The sequence below is a fragment of the Camellia sinensis genome, chromosome 3 (genome assembly GCF_055761805.1).
Source record: "Camellia sinensis isolate YWXY chromosome 3, ASM5576180v1, whole genome shotgun sequence".
In the NCBI taxonomy this organism is placed as follows: domain Eukaryota; kingdom Viridiplantae; phylum Streptophyta; class Magnoliopsida; order Ericales; family Theaceae; genus Camellia; species Camellia sinensis.
This window is the reverse complement of record NC_138963.1, coordinates 116743593-116751659: the sequence shown is the minus strand read 5'-3', so window position 1 is coordinate 116751659 and position 8067 is coordinate 116743593.

Below are 8067 nucleotides of genomic sequence, written 5' to 3'. Positions count from 1 at the left end.
AAAAATTTTACGCGGCCCTGCGAAGACCTGTGTGGAATCGCTCTTGAGATTGTGCAGCCTAGGATCGCTCTCAGCCTCAAGATTCGACCTGTTGTCTTGAACCTCGAACTCATCCGGAACATTCAACAGTCAACCGCCAGAAAAGGCCCGTGTGGCCAGTTTTGAGGTAGCCTTCGATCAAGAAGCATCAAGGCCGAATCAGAAGGAGTAGATCTCGCCGGAAGAAGCTCGTAGAGTAACCCTGATGGATTCTCCGCAAATCAGTGTAACAGCCGTTCTCCTAGACACAGAGAGGCTTCAATTTCAAAAAAAAAAAACCATTTGGCATGGACTTGCTACACTTTTACCCTTTGAGAGGCTCGCTGGGGCGAAAACCCGGAAGGGCGACCCAGGCAAAAGTTAGAGCAAGAGAAAAATACAAAATACAAAAGAAAAGAAAAGAAAGGAAAAGAAAAAGAAAAAAAGAAATAGAAATGAAAAGAAAAAAAAAAAATGAAAAGAAGCTCGCAAGGTCGAAAACCCGCATTGGGCGCCTTGGCAAAAGTAAGAGCCAAACAAAATGAAGGTTAAAATACCCGAGTGGACCTTAACCGGAACTACGTAAGGCTTGATTCCCATGTTTGGGATACGTAGGCAACTTCATCATGAAGTCCAGCCCCCAACGCTTTCATAAGCGCCTCAGTCCATGCAATGGTTTCAATTTCGTTCCAAAGTCCAAGGGCCAACACCCTTCAAGGTGACTGTGTCCATATATTTGTTGTGACCGTCTTCGTCATCGCTGTGTCCGAAAGTTCGACCACCGCCAATGAAGACTGTCTGCAGATTGCTGCGGCACCATCCAAACAAGGGGCAACTTTCCGTTGCCACCAGCCGTCGTGAGCCGCCATTCAAACTAGGGGCAACTTTCCGTTGCCTCCTCCCACCCTCCTTCAAACCAGGGGCAATTTTCCATTGCCTCCGATCCGAGGTTGCGCATCTCGAAGGGTAAGTTTCATGCTTGTTGAGCATCAGCTGTTTGAAAAATAGTTTTTGAAAATTTTTACTGAGGTTGACTATTTTCTCGAAAACTATTTCGTTTTCCAAAACCGGACCATTGTCTTGGACCCAAAAAGGAAAATTTTCAGTGCTTACTGCCTGACTTGCATGCTTTTCAAATCAAAAATCGAACAAGTACGTTAATCCCACTCTCGTTTTGATCAAAATTGTTTTAGTAGAAGGCAAAAATGAAAAAATGGTTAAAATGATGAACTAGGGGCACAGTTGAGCCAGGCGTTCTGTCTCTCCCCCATCGACGTACTTGCCAGAAGAGCACTTTGCCCGCCGGAAGAAATAGCCGTGAGCTAACGGTGTTGAGCATGAACCCGCACCTTTCCATTGATCCATCAATCACCCCGGGGAGGGATGAAAAATGAGAGAATGAAGAATAGAGAGGTGTGAGTTGAGAGAAAAGAGAGGAAAAGGGTTTTGGGAGAAAATCCGAGCTTGAGAGCCGAGTGATGTGAGAATCGCAAATGAGAAAGGGTGGGAAACAATACCCAGATTGAACTGGCTCCTCGTGGTCCGAGGTCTCCCATCTTCGTTTACGCGTCTATGTGTGGTGTCTCTTTCATTTGACGGTCTCGTCTTTTGTTTTGAGTCTCTCCCGAGCGTGTCTCGTTGTGTTTAGGTCATGTACCTCTTTATTTGAGTCCTTTCCGCTGTGTTCAGTGGTAGGCTCGATATCCCGGTTTGAAAAACCCTCATTTGATTTCAAAAATCATTTATGCTCAGAATGCTATGCCATTCTCTACATTCGAGCGTGTTTCGACTCCAACCGGTTCCGTCTTTGAGCTCCGTCTTGTCAGATTGGGCTGTTTGTTTGGAATTTGCTGTGTGCATGATGAACCGAATGCTGTGCTAAGGGCTGTATACAGATTAATCCCCAGTAGAGCAAGGGCTGTGTGTCCAGAATCAGGCAGTGAGTTGCTTGGGTTATTTTGCTGTTGGCTGCTTAAGTTATCTGATTATTACAGTGCAAGTGTTCAATTTTCAGACGGCTAATCAATTTCATTTACATTGAGGTGTAACATGATGAGATGCGATGCAATGCATGAAATGTGTAAATGTAAACACTTTTTCAGATAAAAAGTCTGTTTCATTTCACTATCTTTTCAAATGTACAAGCTTTGGAAACAAAACCTGCCTGTGGCAGTACAAGGTAATCTATCTACCAACAAAAAGAAAATTACAAGGAAAGAAAGAAAAGGTAGCAAAAATCTGCATCTATGTCCAGCGACTCCGCAGGGGGCTGTCAGTCCGTCCTGATCCTCTTCCTGGACGAGGGTCCAGGAGCATCAACAGCGTCGTCATCAGAGCCCGAGCTAGAACCGTCTCCGGTCTCCTCCTCCGATGACCCTGCCTCCGCCTCTGACTCCTCGTCATCATCGTCCGGGACTGGAGCTCGCGAGCTACTCCCGACCTGAGAACGCCCTCCCCTGGTACGGGGAAATATCCTGCCCCTCTCATCTCTCCCCCGAGCAGGGACAGCAGGTCTAGCTGGAGCACCTCCCGCCATGGGAATCTGAAAAGGAGGCTGAAAAGTTCACAAAAAGTGAAATGCATCAGTATACTGTGAACAGTTTAACAGTGCAGAATGCAGTGTGTGAGTACAGTGTATGCATGCCGTGAGCGGCTTATCAGTGCAGAATGCAGTATGTGAATACAGTGTATGAATGCCGTGAGCAGTTAAACAGTGCAGAATGCAGTGTATGCAGTGTTCAGATACTGTGAGATCAGTGTGTCAGGTGTTGTGCCGTGAATCAGATTATGCGAAGCAGTGTATGAATGGTTTGAGGCCAGTGTCAGAAGGACATACCGGTATGCTGTAGACAGCCAGAAGGTCAAATGTCCGCTGGAGCATCCCCATCATCGAGGCATTCATCGCCAACGACTGACGGGTGTACTCAGAAGAAGCCTGCAAAGGTATCAGATGCATTAGTATTCTGTGGAATATCAAGTAAACTGAAATGAAATAACTGTACGAAGTGCAATGATACATACCGGCGGAAGGTCGGGGATGTCAGTGAACTCATGACCAGCTGGTGGAGGGGCGAAGGGGATCTGATAGGTCGCCCCACCCTGCCCCTGGAAAGTCAGCACAGCAGGAAGGGCAGGCCAACCCGCTCCTCGTCCTCCCCGCACTCCGCCCCTGCCACGGACCCGGGCCCTCCTCGAAGATCCAGCCCCTGCTCCTGCTTCGGCCCCAGCCGCCGATGCTACAGGCCTGGCCCCCTTTGCTCGACGGCCGCTCAAAGGTCGCATCAGGTACGTCCGCACGTACTCCTGATAGTCGCCGGTGCCTCGGAAGCCGGCCTCCTCCCAGCCGATGGAGTAATCATCCAACTGCTCAGGGGTCAGCCCCTCGGTCTCCCTCATCTCTGCAGGAGGGTGAGCCGGGACTATCTGCTCAGGTAACCCGCGGGTCTGGCGTAGAAAACGCTCCCCCAGGTACCAAGCCCGACAGACCGAGCCCTCTAGCAGAATCCGGAAACGCGAGGTCTCCTCAGCACCAGGGAACCGACCCCGCATCGCCGACGGCAAGGAAGCCCATGGCCGCCATGTGATCTGAAAGTAACCGACAGTTTGTTATCTACTGTTATTGAAATATGCAGTTGGAAAGCGAAGCTTAAACGAACTGAAAGTAAAGCATACCTCTGTGGGGGTGATGGTGTCGAAATATCGGCGGAAGAAGCCGAAAGTCTCCCGTGGTCGCCGGGTGCATCTCCCGTCAAAACGACTCGAGAACGGGACAGCCGGAGGAGGCTCCGCAACTGGTACAGGTGCAAGCCTAGGGAAGTAGGCGTAAACCCACAACTGCAAAACAGATGTCAGTATGACCATCAGATAAAGCAGGATATACAGAATGAAGCAGAATGTATGTGTGTGCCGTGTGTACAGTATACAGTAAGTGTAAAGCAGACTACAGTGTGTGCAGTGTACAGAGTACAGAAAGTATGAGACGGAAATGAAAAAGTGGAGAAGAAATGTACCTCCCAAGCCCGCCAGTAACCTCCAAGCAGCTGGCCGCTGCCGCGAGAAGCCGAGCTCATATATCCGTACAGGGTGGCCAGAGCAGCGCCGCCCCAATCGAAGTGCAGAATATCTCGGACGTCCACCAGTGCGCTGAGAAGGCAGAGAGGCACGGTGTTCGCCCGGTCGGCGAAGATAGTAGTCCCGAAAAGGAACATGAGGAAGCCCCGAGCATACCTCTCCACGTCCTCTTCGGTCATCTGAGTCTCCTCCCCCAATGCGGGCAGGACCCTGAACTGTGCCTCGAACCAGGAATAGCGGACGAAGCCTGGGCGAGCTAGCGGAGGGGCCTCCCCCAGTAGATGAACCTGAGCGGCGGTCCACTCATCCATCGCTATGTCGAAGGGGATCGGATCACCCCCTACCCCGATGCCTGTGAGCATCGAGAAGTCATGAGGGGTCATCGTCATATCCCCTGTAGCAGAGAAGTGGAAAGAATCGGTGGTGTCCCACCACCTCTCCGCCAAAGCGGCGAGAAGAGGTCTGCAAGTGGAGAGCCTGGAGAGTCCTCGGCAGAAGGTGCCGAAGCCCGCTCGGTCCACGATGCGTCGGACCGCATCAGGGAGCTCATCATACCACTCCCGTGCACCAGTATTCCCATACCCGCGAATGGTATGGGAACCCTCCTGCAAACAGAAAATAACAATTGCAAGACAACATTCAAAATGCAGTTTTGAAAAGGACAGAAACGGCATGTGTGCAAGTTTGTCAGATTCAGGCAAATACCGGGTACCGGTGTGCTTACAGGAAAATACGTGTGTTGTGTCAGCGTGTTTGGGTGTTTCAGAACAGATGTGGCATATGTGCAAATCTAACAGATTCAGATAAATACTGGGTACCAGTGTGTGTGTAGTGGAATACAGTGTGTGCCGTGTGTTTGGGTGATTCAGGGCTAGTGCAGTGTGTGTGCATGTGTCAGTCTCGAGCAGATATCAGTTGTATGTATGTTTACAGTCAACTACGGTCTACGGCATATCAGATTTCAGCAATTAAAGAATACAGCTAACTATGGCGGTTTTGTATCCTACATTGCAGAAAGTAAAGCAGAAGATGAAGAGTTACCTCGGGAGTGCCGAATGAAAGGTGGGAGGTAGGCTCGCGTAGTAGTAGCTCAGGGGCCGCGTACCTCTCAAAGCTCCGGAACTGACGCAGGCCGTCTGGGGGCAGAACGTGGATCGCCGGCCGGTAGGTCGCCGGGTCGAACGGGCGCTCGCTCAGTGGTAAGAGCTCGACCCCGGGATCCATCTCGTGGTCCGGGGGAGTCCCGACACGTGGAATGTCGTCCGCCATGTAGAGAATAGTGTGAAAATGGCCGGAAAAGGGAAAACCGAGCCGGAATACGAAGAGTCAACTGAAAAGTCAACTCCCGAGAGGGTCGGAAATGGCCGGGGAGGCCGGAATGTGAAGAGGCACGGAAATGAAGAGGAAAGTGAGGGGAACAAACCCCGAGAAGGCGAGAATGCCGAACGAGGCACCGAAACGAGAATGTGATCGGTGGAAAATGTCCAAAACGCGAAGAGGATCGCGAATCCGACGACGAAACGAGCGTAGAACGCGAAGAAATGGACAAAAAATAAGAGAGAAGCACTCTAGAGAGAGAGGGCAAGAATTTTCGGCGGTGGAAAAGTGAAGAATAGGGTTTTCAAGCCCTATTTTATAATGCCCGAAGTGAAAAGACAGAACTGCCCCGATTCAGCAACTGTTTGCCGGTCGTCAATGTTTTGTGCCGGCCGGCACTTTTTTGTGCCGATAGAATTGTTTTTGTGCCGATGGCCAGCCGGTGGCCCCCCCTTTCTGCCGGTGGGGTTCCCACACCTTGTTTAGGCCATTTGAATTGTTTTGGGTCTTCATAAAGTGCAAGAAAGTGCATCTCCGACATTCAACCGGCCTCCGTTTTGACTTCGGGCCGTGTCTCCAGTGCGTGGCACTCGAATTCGTGCAAGGTGTATCCTTTTTGTATCCTTTTGAATTCAAAAGTTGTCCCATGTGTGTTGCACGAGCTCATCACACTACTTCGGTGCATTACATCGCACTGTCGTGCGCCACACATTTGCATTGTTATGCGCGTGTTACATGCGTTGCAACACGCACCCCTTTGCATTGTCGTGCACATTTCTCTTGCATCATCATTGCATTTCCATTCCATGCATTGTCATGCATTCTGGAATACATGCGTTGTTGCGCATTTGAGCCCGTTTACACTCCGTGTGGCATGCATGTCACACTGCGCATCGCACTGTTTTGTGCATTTCAAACCTCGCGCTGTTCTGCGCATCGCACTGTTTTGTGCATTTCAAACCTCGCGCTGTTCTGCGCATCGCACTGTTTTATGCATTTCAAACTTCGCGCTGTTCTGCGCACTGCACTGTTTTGTGCATTTCAAACCTCGCGCTGTTCTGCGCATCTCACTGTTTTGTGCATTTCAAACCTCGCGCTGTTCTGCGCATCGCACTGTTTTGTGCATTTCAAACTTCGCGCTGTTCTGCGCACTGCACTGTTTTGTGCATTTCAAACCTCGCGCTGTTCTGCGCATTGCACTGTTTTGTGCATTTCAAATTTCGCGCTATTTTGCGCATCTCATTGCATTTTGCATGCATTCCATCGCACTGTCCTGTGCACTCGCGTTGCCTAACGCATTGCGCTATTTTGCGCATCATGCCGTCGTGCAATACCCCATGGTCTGGCGAGACCTTAAACACGCATGGTCTGGCGAGACCTTAAACACGCATGGTCTGGCGAGACCTTAAACACGCACGGTCTGGCGAGACCTTAAACACGCACGGTCTAGGAGACCTTAAATCCTTTGGAGGTGCGAAACCTTCAGCGCATTGTCACGCGTCTTGTAAATACCCCAACGGTCTGGCGAGACCTTAAACACGCATGGTCTGGCGAGACCTTAAACACGTACGGTCTAGGAGACCTTAAATCCTTGGAAGGTGCAAGACCTTTAATGCATTGGTGTGCACACTATTGCTTTGTACATATCTTAAGCCGCGTGTTGTCGCGCATTTCATGCAACATGCATTTCATACATCATTTGCATCTCAAAAACAAAAAACAAACAAAACATGCATTGTCATGCATACATTTTGCATTCCGGTCTAGGAGACCTTAAATCCTCTGAAGGTGCAATTCCTTCGGTGTTTGTCGTGCCCGAACGACTTTTCGGTGGTCTGGTAAAGCCACCAGTCTGTGCTTGCGATGAGTTCCTAGAAGACCAACGGGGACGGTGGAAACTAGAGTTCGAACGGCTTATGCCTAGAACGCAAAGGTTCGGGAGTTCCGAGACTAAAGTCTGGTTTAAATACCCAGGGGTTTACCCTCGGCTTGAAATCTGTATGGAAGCCCCATAGGTTGAGGCGGCATGTCTACGCCTCAGTTCTGGATACTGAACCAACCTAGTATATCACCCTGTTGGTAAGATAGGGAAAGTTGCAATCATAGTCATTGCATCATAGTGCATTGTCATGCATTTGCATTGTAGATTGCATGCATTCATTGCATCACCTTCCGCCTATGGCTTGCGCCTTTCCAGGTTGAGCTTGGTCTGGTATGTGTCCTTACTTTTCATGTTAAAACACAGTTCTGTATGTGTATCGCGCCGATTCCACGTTGATATGTTGGTTGAGGGTTGCGGCACCTTTTCTGTGTTACACATGGCTCGTACGTGTACATGCCTTTCCTAGGCAAAATTTGGTTTGGCTTGCGTGCCATATCCAGTGTATCCATATCCATTCCATTGCATATTTGTAGATATTGCATTGTAGTTTGCATGCATTCATTGCATCGCCTTCCATCCATGGCTTGCGCCTTTCCAGGTTGAGCTTGGTCCGGTATGTGCCCTTACTTTTCATGTTAAAACACAGTTCTGCATGTGTATCGCGCCGATTCCACGCTGGTATGTTGGTTGAGGGTTGCGGCACCTTTTCTGTGTTACACATGGCTTGTGTGTGTACATGCCTTTCTTAGGCAAGATTTGGTTTGGCCTGCGTGCCATAT